General features: G+C 36.7%; 1 protein-coding gene across 2 annotated transcripts in view; it reads left to right on the top strand.

The window, feature by feature from the left end:
* Window positions 1–17,242, top strand: part of TOX (thymocyte selection associated high mobility group box) — a 304,166-nt gene that overhangs the window by 26,876 nt on the left and 260,048 nt on the right. The gene's annotated exons all lie outside the window — the stretch shown is intronic.

Genomic DNA, 17,242 nt, shown 5'->3' with positions numbered 1-17,242 from the left:
CTAACCCCAGCTCTAGAAATAACCTTAGCTAATTGTTTAGTGTTTTATCTTTCCACTGTTTTTATTATTTTCTTTAAATATGTGTTTACATTATTAGAGATATATTTAATATATTGATCATTATAGAATCTGTAAAACATGTAATTCTTAACCAGATTAGAATCATGCTCTGTTGTATTGTTTTGTTTTGCTTATCATAATTTTTTACTAAATAATTTATTATCACTCTTGAAATTTTTATGTCACAAGTGATTACTTTTCTTTAGTGTGACAGGCTGATGAGTAAATGCAAACAATGTGACACTCTGCAGGAAACTTTGTTATTGGCACTTACCAACAGACCAATAGAAGTTGATCAAGTCTATAGTTGATTCCTCCTGAGCTGCTTTAAAAAGGTTGAATTAATAAGGAAAAATATTAGGATTTGTAGCTGAGACACTCAAGTTACCCAGTAACTTTGCTATTTAATTGAAGCCATGTGGACAGAAGCAGTAATGTATTTTCAAGCAAGCAGGTCCTAGGTGCAAGCAGAACGGAGCAGAAGTTTATACCTTAGAAGAGAAAGAAAAGACCTCATGGAAGTTTTCTGGACAGGTACTCCCCATTACAAAGTCATTGACATAACTATAAATAATTATTTTGCCAGATGTAAAAGATATATTTATTGAAGTAACAACATTTACAAAAGTTGGTTCAAAAACACTTCTAGGAACTGAGATATTTCAAATAGAAGTAATGCACAGCACCTAATCTGTTTCTAAATATAACAAAGTGCATAAGAATCATTCAATGAGTGTTAACTGAGCACTTACCACCTTTACTTGATTCTACCAGGAATTATAATAAGAATAAGACACGTCTGTTCAAGGACTTTTAAGTTTTACGAATGCTTTCACCTACAGTATTTCTTAGCAGCTATAATGGAGAGTGGACACTGTTACAGAGAGACGAAGCTCAGGCACTGAGTGACAAAACCAGAATGAGAAGGGGGCTATCACCTTGGAACCTGTATAGGAAGGACAGAAGTCTCCATTGCACAAGTTCTATCATGACCCCATCCCATGTCCTTGGAAAAAGTGCTAATACATCTTGTGACTTTTCTTGCTAGCTCAGATGCAGCCTTGGATTCCATTTCTACGTGCTCACTCCTTGGTTTTTGTATCCAACCAGTTACCTGTTTGCCAATCCTGTCTAATGCTCATTCCACTATGCCTTGTTGCTTCTGAAAAACATACAGTTTATTTTAGAGTAACAGACACTTGCAGTGCACTTCTTCTGTTCCAGGCATGGAGAGTTAAAGGTAAATAGGCTATGGTCACTCATCTAGAAAAGCTAGTAGGGCATGTCTTGGATGCTGGGCTAAAGTAGAAGAATGCACAGGGAGGACAAAGGGAGGCCCTAATCCAGCCTGAACTTCAAGGAAGACTTCCTGAAGGAGATGCCAGGAATTAAAAAAAAATGAGGGGAGAATGAAGTGTCAACGTTGATCTATCATGGCAGAGATCAGTGGAAATGTTTGTGATGTACACAGTAGGAAAAAATCAGATGTGGATGACTGGCTGGATGATAGTCACTGAGAAGGAAAATCAGCTCCAACGTAATAACAACATTAACTGATACCAAAAACCTGGTGTATCTGAACCCCATGCTGAGTACTCTAAGTGAATTATGTAGTTCTTATAACATCTCTATAAGATAATGCTATCATTAACCCCAATTTACAGATGAGGAAACGAAAATCCAGATCTATCTGCATTATCAAAGAAGAACTTATTGGGAGTGAAGAATCATAGACCAATAATGGAATCAGGGCAGCCCGTTTTTTGATGAACAGAGGAAGAAGTCTCCAAAAAGAAAGAAGGAAATTTCAGAGAGAACCAGGGTGGAATAGTGTCATAAAAGCCAAGAGAATAGAGAGTTCTAGGGAGCATGTTGTTAATAGTGAATATTGGCCAATATGGACATCAGCAGCAACTTGATGAAAATGGTTTTAATGGAATGCTGAGTCTCAGAGCCAGGTAATGATGGATTGAGGAATGGGAGTAATTGATACTGTTCAGAATGGATGGCTCTTCAGTACATTTACCTAAGGAAATAAGGAAAGACAGCAGTAGTTGGGGGAGACGGTGATCTGGAGTGGTTATCTTTTTGGATAAGAGAGACCTGAGCAGGCAGTCATGAGCTACATAATGACAGGGATACATTCCAATAAACATGCTGTTATGCAATTTTTGTTGTTGTTGTTGTAGGATCATGGTACTACCGAAAAGCTCTTAGATCTAGGCAAAACTTTAAAAATTACAGAGCAATTAGTATGCTGATAATAATTTGACTTCAGTTACCTCCAACAGGATTTTCCAGACTATTTACTGGGAATATGTGTCTTGTGACATTTTCAATAGGTGCCCCTGAGAGTAAAGTTGTCCTAGAGCAAACATATTAAAACATCATTGCATACATTCTCCTTTTAGAGACTCATTATATTTTAGCTGATAAAAGGCTCTAAGAAGAGCCTTCTGGATTGTCACTTGTGTAACTTTTTGGAACCCAGTACGACACCATTGGGAAACAGTAATTTCGTATTTGGCCATAGTGCCCTGAGAGCACCATGTCAGTGACCAGCAGATTGAGTCAGATGGTCTGAGGGGCCATCACTGGAAAGTGCTGGACATGAAGTGTTACATTCCCAGAGTGGATGGCAGTATCTGCCCACAGAACTTACAGTCAATGCTCTGAATTAAGGAAGGCTGTTCTTGTTTCCCCGAAGCTCTAACATGCCACCAAGGAGTGAACAGAATCCCACGGTAGTCACTGAATCTGAGGAGTCACTGCCAACAGGCACCATCGTTAAACAGGTCTACTTGAGGGACTTTCAGAAACTATAACTGACTATACCCCCAGGCCACTGAAGAGCTAAACGAAGTGACTATGGGATTCCCACAACCAACTGAGCTCAAGATATAACCCTAAAGTGAGAAAACACACAACAGGAAGTGACAGATCATGTCTGTACCGTACAGCCCGAACCCTGTATGCTCTGTCCTCAGTGTGTATGCCGAGTGTACTGACAGCGTTAGGCTCTCTTAGCAGGCTTCATGCAAAGTGAGTTCAAGGAGGTCGAGCTTTATCAAGATCTCAATTTCCAATTTGTCACAGAATACTATTAAACATTCTTTTACGTCTATACTTATTTTATCTTAAATAAACTTGGGTGCTGACTCATTTTGCAGTCCATTTAGGTTTAAATATTCCATTTCACTAACTATTAATAGTAAAATTGATATTCTTTTTAGTTAATAGGATGCCATTAGTGCAATCTACTAACTTGTGGCTAGTAAGTACCTCCTAAAAACTGTAGTCATGTCACTGTGCAAGGGTCCCCGAGTGTCATCAGTTTGTTTTGATTTGCAAGTGGTGATGCATTGTCTGTGAGCACTCCAGCTTTTCTCACACCACAGCTACCTCACTTGCCAAATGTGGGAATGATCCTTTGTTCACATTAATTGAAAACGACGTCCTTATTCATCATATGCAATTTTTTTAGTCATTAAAATTCTGTCCAAAGCCTATCCAACTGAGGGGAATGACTGAATAATACCTGGGGCCTGTTAACCTATTGTTATTAGCCTTTTGTTTTATCCTCCTGAGATGAGCAGAAACAGGAACTCTGATGTTCAAACTTTGTCTTTGATTCTGCACTCAAAATGTAACGCTAGAGCAAGTATGTTCATAATCTAGAAACATATTTTTGAACTAACTTACCCAGAAAATGTCTAGAGTCTTTCATTTCACTTGAAGCTATAAAGATTGACTATATTCCCATTGGAAATATTAACTTTTATGATAAATGTTTCTTTACCTAGTTACTTGTACCTGTATAAGTATATAGTTGAGCAACTGTGCAGTGCAATTGATTAAGATAGTGAGCTGGGATTCACTTCTGAAAGTAAAAATCTTTAGAAATAAGTCTGGGTCTGAATTATGCTGCCAGTCATTACCTGGATTAAGATGCGGCTACAGGCTGTGTCTGTTTCATGTCTTCTTTTTTCCTTGTGACCTTCTGAGAAGTAGTAAAAAACACATTAAAATAATTTATATTAGATGTCAAAAATGTGTTTTACTTTTTTTATAATAAAGGTTTCCATCCCTTTGATTAAATTTATGCTTATATTTGACGCTTTCTGGAGGTACATAAATTCGCATGACAGGGAAAGTCCACACATTCACAGTACCCAGGGCTGGGCTGAGCTGAATTTGGACACATGACATAAATAAAAGTGGTTTTACGTTTCACCTTCATCTGGTAGGTGAGCACTCCACCTTTTCTTGTGAAACATAATCGGTTGTGACATGGCAAAATTAGATCCTGGCTATTTATTATCTTCTGAAATCAAACCCCATAACTGGGAAAGCATGTGGTAGGTCTGCTGGGGCAGCTTGCATGCAGAGAGGAAAGGGGGGCTTTCCAGTTTTATAATCTCAAGGTGATTTTCTCCAACATCTCAAGCATTTTAATTAATTACTCTGAAAGATTGAGTAAATTATTGTTTGAATACTTTATGGCATTACATGTTAACATTTCAAGGACAAAGTGCTGTACTTTGCTTTTCAACAATGCCTCGTCTGTCAGAATATATCTTTCAAATTTATGTAGTTTGCGGCAGAGTAAAGGGGGAACAGACCTGGAGTCCTGTGAATTATTAGGTGACACCAGAGTCAAATGTGATCTATCTGACAACAAAAGAAATATTTATCGAAATCTGATTTCCAGTTAGAAATTAACAAAATTAATAGTGAAACCGATTTGCTGCATTTCCTCAGAACACGTGATATAAACTTAGCTTTTTTGATGAAGTTCTTCTGATTTTTTACTATTAACACTTGGCAAATATGAAAGGCTAAGCACATGCCTTCAAATCAAAACAAAACAAATTTCATGAAAATGGTCTGGGGCATGCCAGTTTCACCCAGGGAACCATGCTTCACAAAGTTTATTGTGAGAGCTGTGGTCTTACGCTTATGCTTACAGATTAAATGTATTTCAGCTTGAATATCAAAATCTTTGAGTATATATATATATATGTATATATATATATATATATATGAAAAAATCATTCTTCAGCTTGCCAAAAGCTTCCCTGCTGAGTTTGACGAAGTCTGTTTAAATGTAGAAAGTGCATAATATGTCATAGGCTGTTTAGCTGATATTTGTAACCACTAACAAGCTTCTCTGCAGATATAATCTTTCTCCGTAAGGGCACTCAACCTTTTACAAACTTCATCCTACCATCAGTAGATTAGATTAAGTCCCCATTTACTGCATCATATTAATATTTTCAGTGGCACACTAATCCAAGAAATAAATGTGTCAGTTTCTATGGCTACATTGTAATGGGCATAGCCATCAGAGAGTGCCTTAAGGCCACATAAAAGACTTAATGTACAGATTGAATAGAAGCACATTATTTATTACGAAGCTATCAAACCGAGAAATTTAGCGATCTCATTTTTTAGATTTGCTCATTTGACCTGGGCCAATTTGCCTGACTGATAATATTGAATATTTAGTATCACAATATTTTTACAGTTTTAAGAATAGTGTTTCAGGCTAATTTGATTCAGAACACTTTGTTGAATTGAATGATTTTATGTCCCCAGAATGTTACTCATACTTCTTTTTTAGTTTTAATGACTTAAAATTTAAGGCATAAGGCCGTTTATAATACTGAAGAGGGGATTCTATGTAACAAAAATAATAACAGAGAGATGGAAACAAACCTTTTTGACCTGATTCTGTCATCTGCAGGTTGGGAGACATAAAAACAGGGGTGGAGTTGGGGCATGGAGTAATGTGCTCCCCAAGACTCCCCACAACCCAAGAGTCAAACAAGGTTTTATTCTCTATGAGTTTTGGTGGTATGGTTTGATTCACCCTGAAAATTGTAATGAGAGACTCAGAAGAAGAAAGGTTTGTAGAGAAAGAATTTTCTCAATCTGTTTCTCCCAAACCTCACACCCTCCTCTTCCTTTTTATAAGAAGAGAAGTGTAGGGGTCACTTGCTTAAGTACAAGAAGCTCTGTGTCAACACCAAACCTGGTGCCTCCTTCAGTATGTTTATATTTGAGCTGAAAATGAAATTGAAAATAATGTCAAGTTTGTTATTTGGTATTATACAATTAAAAAAATCTAACGCTTTTAACTGGATTAAATTTTTTTTAAGTAAATGTGAACAAATGCATTTAGAAGTTGAATGCGTACTCTGGTTGCTGGTAGCCAAAAAGTATAATATTTAGATATGACTGTTTCTCATAGAGTCATTCATTCATTGAACCATGGACATAAAAATTGAGAGGACTGCTTTCTATCAGGTGCAGTAGAAGAATCTCTCTTAGGTCAAGTCTATGGTGTATCAGGGGGAGCCTGAAATGTTTTAGGCAGATGTGGAGGGCCCACTTCTGACTATTCATTTTCTTATGCTTCTTTTCTTGGTTTGTTTCTTTATTATTTGGCATAGTTGCTTTAAACAGATGTAAAATTTGGAGTTACTACTAGAGTATTCATTGGCATATCTGATTACATCTATACTTGTCATTACATTTGGCAAAGTATATTTTAGTATGGGATTTGGAGAGAGAATATTTAAAATTTATGGGTATTTTATGGTGTTGTAAAAATCTGTTAAAAGACAAAATGACTTTTTTAAATATTCTTTTGTACTTTCTTAAACAGCTACTAATAACCACGTAGACTGTCACGTTGACAAAATCTGCCATTTCTAGACTTCCGCATGTCAATGAAACAGTGTCAGAAGCCAGAGGGAAGAAAAGAAAGACTTTGCAGAACATACTATTGCCTTTAACCGAGTCCTCCCGATCTATCAAAATCTTAAACTTTATGTTCTGGAAAAGTCCATTTCCAACAAATCAAAATAACCCTTCTGACAACATTTTATTGGCATCAATGGGAAGGAGAAGTAAAAGATTTTACTAGTAGGTTGCTTAAAGTTGAGAACAGATAGAAAGTTGTTACCTAAGAATTAATTTGAAATAAAATGCCTGCATGCATGGGTATACTTTTATTTCATTGGAGAATGTTACCTGTCCTGCCATTAAAAAGTGGCTGACACAGACTTTTATGACAACTTTCCAGCCCAGTATTAACACAATCATCCTCTCATTTTTCTAAGAAGAGAAGAAGGGCTCTTTGTTCTTTAGAAAAAACACATATCTCTATCTTTTTCTTTGTCTTCATAGTATTTGGTTTATATTCTGACAATACAAATATAATATTTAAGGCTCCTTTCAGAATTCAAGGTGTACTTTAAAGTAAATATATACTTTTATAAACCTTGTGAATACAGTAAGTATTTTAGTAAGAACATTCTGTGGGCTACTCGTATTGAAAGTTACTTAAGCCTGTGAGTAAAAGAAGTGTTTTCTACCATAAAATTTCTTTATAGCATGAGCTTAAAAAATATTATATGTATTATAGACCCAAAACATTGAGTATAGTGTTGTTTTCATAAAAACCTTCACATGGCAACAAGTGTCTTCTGAATTAACAGATTTCAATTTGCAGTTGAAGTTAGAAATATGAGGGTTCTTTTTCTATTCTGCTACTGAGCTTTGTTTCTGAATTTAGAAGGAGTAAGTGCAAATAGATTCTTGTAGTGGAAAATGCAAAGGAAATTTCTACAGCATTTTGCCCCCGTGGTTCCTACAACAGTGAGTTATCGCTTCTCTGTCCCGTGGTCATTAATAATGACAGATGCACATGGTGCAGAGTTCACCTACATTATTGTCAGTAACGGGGCTGGCAAGAGAATATTTATTACAAGAGGAGGAGGGACAAAGAGACATGATGTTGAAACAGAAGACGAGCAAAGTTCAGCTGTTTTTTTTTTCTATTGAAATAAAATATCATCATTCTCTAAGCTTTTTTAATAGCATTGATTTCAAAGCACTCTTACTGCAAATATATTTCATCTCCATAAATGTTTTTTGTAGTGTTGATTTAAAAACAGAAATGCTCAACATTCTTTTTAATTTTATTTTTTCAGTAAACCTACTAACCAAATATATTGAGAAAATGTTAAATATTATTTAATGTATTAATAGGAGGGTGGTTTGATTAAAGTTCCCTTTCCCCTCCCCCCTCCCATGATATACAGAACTGAAGAGGATTTAAAATAGAAACAGCAAGCATTTAAATACTGATTTGAAATTTTGCTTAAATAGATATTATAATAAGATATATGTTCCAAGAGGAAGAGTTTACAAAGTACATTTGTGTAGTCTCCCCTTGCTTCTCTCCCTCCCTTTTCATTCCTTCTTTGCTCTGCCCTACCCCTCACCCCCCACCCCTTTCAAATTTTAGCCTATTAAGACAACTATACTTGGAATTCCTTTCCTGAGTTAGTCTGTTGATTGTCCATTGAGGTACAAAGGAAAGCCTGTCCTTGGAGTCAGGTTTGCTCTGCCTCCCCACACTCCCCCACCCCCATCCACAGCAGCAGAAGTCCAGAAATAGCCTCCTCAGTGCAAATCTCTGACTGGTTGAGAATTCTTTTTAAAAAAAATGATGAAGGGGGTGGGGTAGGGAGAAATGAAATTAGATGAATGTGAGGTTCTTTTCCTCCCCAATTTCAGAATAAAGGAAGGAAAGAGATGAGGGACACAGCTTCCTTCTGCCATTGATTTATAGATAAATAACAAATCCACGAGTGTGGAGTTACACAAATGAAGATACACTGAGAGAAAACTTACAGGCTATTTTTATCAGCTGACAGAACTTTCAAAATGATTAAGAACAATTGTAATTTTAAGGAAGATGCAGGCTAGGGTGTGGCACAAGGTACTGTAGGTGTACTGAAAATTTTAGATTGCATTTTTTTAGAGAAAAATCTATACCTTGCTCATTTTCCTATTCCCTTTACAACAAGCATTGTACCTGCACCCAGAAGGCACTAAATATATGTGTTTCAAGTATGTATGAAGAGTAGAGATGTATAAGACACAGGCATTAATTAATTAATTTTAATTAAAATTCATGTGTATGAATATATTTTAAGACAGTGATAGTGGGGTACTCATGCTGTTTGCAATAAAAGCCCCAGTGTTGGTTTTAAGGAGATTTCACAGTGCTGAAACCTCTCATCTCGTGGCCTCAGGAATAGGGTTTGGCCAAACTGACCCACTGAGAAGTGATACTGTCAATTCACAGATTCACTGTGGAAGGTACTCTTCAAAAGCTGACTTTACAGAAATTAGTGGTTCTTTAATTTCAGAAAAGAAATGAATATAAGTCTTTTCCAAATTAGAACCAAAACAAACAAATAAAAAGTGTTACAAATAAAATTAAACTGATTTTATGAGCCTATCAAATGATATTAATAAGAGTAGGGCAAGATTAGAACTCCACTAAAATGATGTTGCAGTTTTAAAAAGCTCTCCTCAGATAACTCAGAATGAATTAAATCACTGCTTTAGTTGACTGGAAACATTCAAATCAGAGAACCAAATTATAACTGATTTTTTTATTATTATGACTCAAGGTAAAATAATTTTATCTCTTCTTCCCTTTATAAATATTTAATGATCCAATGTAAATTGTGGGAAAATGGAAACACAGACATTTTTGGTGAAGGTGTATGACAATAGCCCTGGAAAGCCTGCCACTCAGTATTTGATTTTTTTCAAGTAACTCCCAATTGTCAGTTATCTATGGCTTTTTAAAAACAGGATGGAGTTAACTGTTACTCCTCTGCCTTAATTTTATCCACTCCTTCACTGTTGCTTTGAACATGATACCGAAGGAAGCTAGTTCCTTCTCCCGCTGACAAGTCACAGTTACTACAGCTTTCCCAAGTAACATGATCAATACCTTCCAAGGTGTTTTATTCCACTTTCCTTAGATGTCATACAAAGACACTTTTTCAAATGCTGCTTCTCATAGGCTCTGAATGATGCTCTGAACTCGCAATCAAAATGTGAAAGTTAAAGCCACCAGAGACACGTAAAGTTCGTCTTCTGTTTCACATAACAGAAATATAGAAAACCTTAAGCAAATGAGTATGTATTCCTTAGGGAATCGTTGGAGTCTTGTGTAGGAGCCATACCTAAATTTTTTCTATTTCACAACTCGTTCGTGCTGTGATCCTGAATTAATTTGAAAACTCCCTTTCTACGCAAGAATGAAACTTCTCCCATTTAAAAACCTCCCATGAGCACTGCCAAATACAGTGCATAAAGAGTTATGATTCCCACCAGCCCACAGGTGAGTTCCGCCCAGGAGGTAGGGCTGCGTCCCCGGCTCTGTGGGGAGGAGTGATGGTCAGAGCTTCCCATCACACTGCAGAGAGAGGGGCTCTTCATGCCACTTGCTTGCCATCCCTGTCCTGTCACAAAGTGGCCCGTGAAGTAAGTGTACAGTTGTGAGTATGCAAAGTACGGAGTTTAGTCTTTTATTATTATTTATTAATTACTATATTCTTTCTATACAAGCAACTGTAAGCCTACTTTTGTTAACCCCTATGTAGCACAAGTAGAATTGTGCCTTATGATTCTTGGTCATAGTACAAATAGTTTTCATAATTTACTGTTTGTGTGGATAATACTTTTGGCTTCATTTCCTTTATTTCTTCATTTATTTTGTCCTTGCAGCAGTGTATGCATCTGCAAGTACAACTAAGGCTGCACCCAAAGCAGCAAGCTGCCACTTCCTATGCACAACATTTGTCTTATCATGAATTAGGAGGCCACAATGATTATTCTAAAGACAGAGTTGCCAGACTTTCAATTGCCTCTATTCTTTATAGTCCAATAAATACATTTCCTTTTTTAATAACACATTTTCTACATCATAGTCCTTAGCAAACAGGAAAGAATCAATAAGTATTGAACTTCATTCAGCATCAACCACGTAAATAAAATATCTGTTGTGTAGGCTCTTAGCCTGGAAAAGCCTTAGTCTTTCATCAAGGCTATCTGGAACCTTCAACTCCCACCAGGAGGGAGTGAGTGCAGGTGCTGTTTTCTGTACCAGAAAAGTAATTACATGTATCTTGATATATGCATCATGCTTTTCCTGGTCATGTTCCATTTCGGAAGTGAGTGGCCTTGCACCAACAAACTTTCTGATGCAGAATTGAAGGAGTTCTAAAGAATAGGCAACAGCCCTGGCTGGTGTGGGTCAGTGGATTGAGTGCCAGCCTGTGAACCAAAGTGTCTCCAGTTCAATTCTCAGTCAGGACACATGCCTAGGTTTCAGGCCAGGTCCCCAGAAGGGGGCACTCAAGAGGCAACCTCACAGTGATGTTTCTCCAGTGTGTAAATTTCACCAGTGTGAAAATTCACGTTCAGCTTTATAGTCAAAGCCAGAGTTAAGAAGCATCAATCAGACAAAGATCCTCCCATATTATCTTTCCTGTCTCTTTGACACTTCCCTGTAGTGAGAATCTGCTATATCATTGGATGGCTTATCTTAGTTTTCGTTGATGAATGACTGTAATTTTTACTTCTTCAGTAGCTTTTCCTAATCAATGCCTTACAGTGTGACTTTTACTTCAAATTTCCTACTGTATGCTTTCTTTTATTTATTGTTTATTCTATTACAGTTGTCCCAATTTTTCCCTTTTGCCCCCCTCCACCCAACCACCCTTCTCTCCCATAGTTAATCCCCTCTCCATTGACAATGTCCATGAGTCATTCATACATGTCCTTTAACTAATCCATTTGCCTTCCTTCCTTCATTCTCCCCCTTCTTCCTCCCCTCCTACAGCTATCAGTCTATTCCATGTTTCCATGTCTCTGATGTCTCTGGTTCTATTTTCCTCATTAGTTTATTTTTTAGATTAGATTAGATTCCAGTTATAAGTGAGGTCATATGGTATTTTTTTTTGCCAATTAGCTTATCTCAGTTAGCACAATAGTCTCCAGTTCCATCCATGCTCTTGAAAAAGGTAGAATTCCTTCTTTCTTTTAGCTGTATAGTATTTCATTGTGTACATGTACCAGTTTCTAATCCACTTATCTACTGATGGGCACTTGGTAGATTTCTAACACTTGGCTGTTGTAAATAGTGCTGCTATGAACAGAAGGATGCATAAGTTATTTTGAATTGGTGTTTCAGGATTCTTAGGGTATATTCCCAACACTGGAATCGCTGGGTCATAAAGCAGTTCCATTTTTATTTTTTTGAGTAAAATCCATACTATTTTTCAGTGGCTACAGTGGTTGACCGGTCTGCATTCCCTCCAACAGTGCTCTGGGATTCCCTTTCTTCCACATCCTTGTCAGCACTTGTTGTTTGTTGATTTGTTTATGATGGCCCTTCTGACAGGTGTAAGGTTATGTCTCATAGTGCATTTAATTTGCATCTCTCTGATGGCTCATGATGTTGCACATTTTTTCATAAGTCTGTGGTCCATCTGTATGTCCTCCTTGAAGAAATGTCTATTCAGGTCCTTTGCCTATTTTTTAATTGGATTGTTTGCCTTCCTGGTGTTGAGTTATATGAGTTCTTTATATATGTTGAAGATCAAACCCTTGTCCAAGGTATGATTGACAAATATGTTCTCCCTCACAGTCAGTTCCCTCTTCATTTTGATGAAGGTTTCTTTAGCCATGCAAAAACCTTTTAATTTGATGTAGTCCCATTTGTTTATTTTTTCCTTGCCCTAGGAGATATATTGGCAAAAATATTGCTACATCAGATATCTGAAATTTTACTGCCTATGTTTTACGCTAGGACTCTTATGGCATTATGACTTATATTTAAGTCTTGTATCTATATTGAGTTTATTCTAGTGTATGGTGTAAGTTGGTAGTGTAGTTTCATTATTTTGCATGTACCAGTCCAGTTTTCCCAACAACATTTATTGAAGAGACTGTTTTTACTCCATTGTATTCTTGTGCCCCCTTTGTCAAATATTAATTGACCATAGATACATGGGTATATTTCTGGGCTTTCTCTTCTGTTCCATTGATTTATGTGTCTGTTTTATGCCTGTACCAGACTGTCCTGATTACAGTGGGCTTGTAGTATACTTTTATATCAGGTATTGTGATATCTCTTATTTTGTTTTTCTTTCTCAGGATGACTGAGCTATTTAGAGTATCTTTTGGTTCCATATAAGTTTTTAGAATATTTGTTGTAGATCTGTGAAATATGCTATTGGTATTTTAATAGGATTTGTGTTAAATCTATAGATTGTTTTGGGTAGTATTGACATTTCAATGATGTTAATTCTCCCAATCTGTGAACAGAGTATAGGCTTCCATTTATTTATGTCTTCCTCAGTTTCTTTCCTCAGTGTTCTATAGTTTTTCAATACAAGTCTTTTACATCCTCAGTTAAATTTATCCCTAGGTACTTTAGTTTTCTTGTTACTATAGTAAATATGATTTTTTCTTAGTTTTGCTTTCTGATAACTCATTGTTGGTGTACAAGAATGCCATCAATTTCTGAATATTGAGCTTGTATACTGCTACTGTACCAAATTCACTTATTAGGCTATTTTTTTGGTGGAGACTATAGGGTTTTCTATGTATGCCATCATGTTGTCTGCGAATGACAGTTTTACTTCCTCTTTCCAATTTGGATGCCTTTTATTTTTTTTCTTGTCTAATCACTGTGGCTAAAACTTCCAGCACTATGCTGGATAAGAGTGATAAAAGTGGAAGCCCTTGTCTTGTTCCTGATCATAAGGGAAACATTTTTAGTTTTTGCCCATTGAGTATGATGTTGGCTGTAGGTCTCTCATATGTGGCCTTTATTATTATGTTGAAGTGTGCTGCCTCTATTCCCACTTTGCTGAGTGTTTTTGTCATAATTGGGTGCTGGATTTTGTCAAATACTTTTCAGCATTATTGATATGATCATGTGATTCAGTATTTCATTTTGTTTATGTAATTTCTTATGTTTATTGATTTGTGAATGTTCTACCACCCTCTCATCTCTGGAATAAATCCCACTTGGTCATGATGTATGATCTGTTTACTGTATTGCTGGGTCTGGATTACCAATGTGTTGTTGAGGATTTAACATCTATATTTATCAGAGATATTGGCCTGTAATTTTCTTTCTTTGTTGTGTCTCTTACCTGGTTTTGGAGTTAGGATAATACTGGCCTCATAAAAAAGGACTTTAGGAGTCTTCCCTCTTCTTAAATTTTTTGGAATACTTTAGAAGGATAAGTGTTAGTTCTTCTTTGAACGTTTGGTAAAATTTGCCTGTGAAGCCATCTGGTCCAGGGCTTTTGTGTATTGGGAGTTTTTTAATTACTGCTTCAATTTTGCTAGTTGTCATCTGTCTGTTCAGGCTTTCTGCTTCTTCTTGATTCAGTTTTGGGAGATTGTATGTCTTCAGAAATTTGTCCATTTCACCCAGGTTGTCCACTCTGTTGGCATATAATTATTCATAGTAACTTCTTAAAATCCTTTATGTTTCTGTGTTACTGGTTGTTACTTCTCCTCTTTCATTTCTGACTTTATTTATTTGGGTCCCCTCTCTTCTTTTCTTGAGGAGTCTGGTTAAAGGATTGTCTATTTTGTTTATGTTTTCAATGAACCAGCTCCTGGATTCATTTATTCTTTGGATTATTTTTTTAGTCTCTATGTCATTTAATTCTGCCCTGATCTTGATTGTTTCCTTTCTGCTACTTGCTCTGGGCTTTGTTTGTTGTCCTTCTAGTTCTTTTATATGTAAGGTTAGGTTGTTTGAGATTTTTCTATCTTCTTTAGGTAGGCCTGTATTGCTTACAGGTTTGGGGTTGTTGTATGTTCATTTTCACTTGTTTCCAGATACTTTTTGATATCTTTCCTGATCTCATTGTTAATCCATTCATTATTTAATAACATGTTATTCAGTCTCCATGTATTTGAATGTTTCTGAGTTTTTTCCTTGAGCTTGGTTTCCAGTTTCAAACAATTGTGATCCAAGAAGATGCTTGATATGATTTCATTTTTCTTGAATTTGTTAAGGCTTATATTGTGTCCTACCATGTAATCTATCTTTGAAAATGATCCATGTGTCTTTGAAAAGAATGTATTCTTTGCTTCTTTGGGGTGAAATATTCTACAAATATCAATTAAGTTCATTTAATAAGAGGATCCTTCACTGCCACCATATCCTTGTTGATTCTTTGTTTGGATGATCTATCTATTTTTGCTAGTGGGGTTTAAAATCCCCTATTATGACTGTATTGCTGTTGATTTCCTTCTGAAAGTCCTCCAAGATTTTCCTTATGCATTTAGGTGCTTGTATGTTAGGTGCATATATATTTATAAGGGTTATATTCTCTTGTTGGGCTACTCCCTTAAGTATTAAGTATTATGACCTTCATTGTCTCTTATTTTGGCCTTTGTTTTGAAGTCTGTTTTGTCTTATATAAGTATTGTTACCCCACCTTTTTGTCCATGTCCATTTGTTTGGTATAATTTTTTGCATCCCTTCACTTGAAGCCTGTGTATATATTTTGTTCACAGGTGGATCTCTTGTAGACAGCATATATGTAGGCTGTGTTTTCTTATCCATTCAGCTATCCTATGTCTTTTGATTGGAGCATTCAACCCATTTACATTTCAAGTTATTATTGAGAGGTATTTATTCATTGCCATGTTCCTTTTGTGCCTGTGTTCCTCTCTCTCTCTCTCTCTCTCTCTATTTTTCTCCTTCTCCTTCCTCTCCTTCTCTTTTCTCTCCTTCTCCTTCCTCTCCTCCCCCCTCCTCCCCTCCCCTCCCCCTCCCCCTCTTCTTCTTCTCCTCCTCCCCCTCCCCCTCTTCTTCTTCTCCTCCTCCTCCTCCCCCTCCTCCTCCTCCTCCCCCTCCTCCTCCCCCTCCCCCTCCCCCATTTAGCATCTGCTCTCTGTTGCAATGCTGGTTTGCTGGAGATGAACTTTTTAGCTTTTTTTTTGGGGGGGGGGGGAAGCTCTTTATTTAGTCTTCCATTTTAAATGAGAACATTGCTGGATAGAGTAGTTTTGTTTGCAGGTCTTTGCTTTTCATTTCTTGGAATATTTCATGCCATTTCTTTTTCACTTGTAGTGTTTCTGCTGAGAAATCAACTGATAGCCTTATCAGGGCTCCCTTGTATGTTACTAGCTGCTTCTCCCTTGCTGCCTTTCAGACTCTCTGTCTTTAAATTTTGCCGTTTTAATTTATGATGTGTCTTGGAGTGGGCCTCCTTGTATTCATCTTGATTGGGACCCTTTGTGCTTCCAGAACTTGTGTGACTTCTTCCCTCACTAAGTTAAGGAAATATTCTGTCATTATTTTTTCAAACAGGTTTTCTATCCCTTGCTCTTTTTCTTCTCCTTCTGATATTCCTGTGATCCAGATGTTATTATATTTCATGTTGTCCTAAAGCTCCCTTAAATTCTCCTTATTGCTTTTGAGTCTTTTTTCATTTTGTTCTGACTGGATGTTTTTTTTTGCCTTGTCTTCTAGCTTACTGATTCAGTCTTCTTCATCTAACTAGATTTTAATTCCTTCTAGTGTATTCTTCATTTCACATATTGTATTCTTCATTTTCTCCTGGTTCTTATTCATAGTTTTGATGTCCTTTTGCATGCTGATGTAATTCCTACTAAGTTCCTTGTAACTCCCATAAAGTTCCTTGTAGTTATCACTGAGTTCCTTGAGCATCCTTATAATCATTTTTAAGCTCTATATCTGATAGTTTCCTTGCCTCAATTTCATTTAGCTTTTTTTTTCTGGGGATTCCCCCTTTCTTTTCATTTGTGGGTTGTTTCCTTGTCTCCTTACTTTAGGTGACTTTTTTGTTTGTTTCTGTGTGTTAGATTGCTCTGCATTGACTCCCTGTGTTTCAGGGTTGCCTTTTCTAGTAGGAGTTCTGTGGGACTCAATGGTGCAGTCTCTTTGATCTCCTGATATGGGTGCTCTAGAAATGCTCTTTATTCAGTTTTTGTGGGCTCATTTGTTGTACTTGCATTTTGATTATTGATGGCTCATTCATTAATGAGTTCTCTGGTTGGCTGACTGAGAATCAAAACTCCCACCACATCTTGTATATTGTTACAGATGCTGGCAGAACAAAGCAAAACTACCCAGAAAACCAAACCTACACCAGCAAAAATATCCCCTACCACATCAGCAATATCAACAGCAAATGAGCAAAGATTAATAAAGGTTGAAAGAGATTAATAATATTATAAGATAGGGACCTGGCTGGTGTAGCTCAGTGGATTGAGTGCCAGCCTATAAACCTAAGAGTCACCGGTT

Source organism: Phyllostomus hastatus, unplaced genomic scaffold (assembly GCF_019186645.2).
Source record: "Phyllostomus hastatus isolate PE091 unplaced genomic scaffold, TTU_PhHast_1.1 phas_scaffold_21, whole genome shotgun sequence".
Lineage (NCBI taxonomy): Eukaryota > Metazoa > Chordata > Mammalia > Chiroptera > Phyllostomidae > Phyllostomus > Phyllostomus hastatus.
Note: the sequence above shows the minus strand (reverse complement) of the source record. Positions and strands in the feature narration are given on the sequence as shown.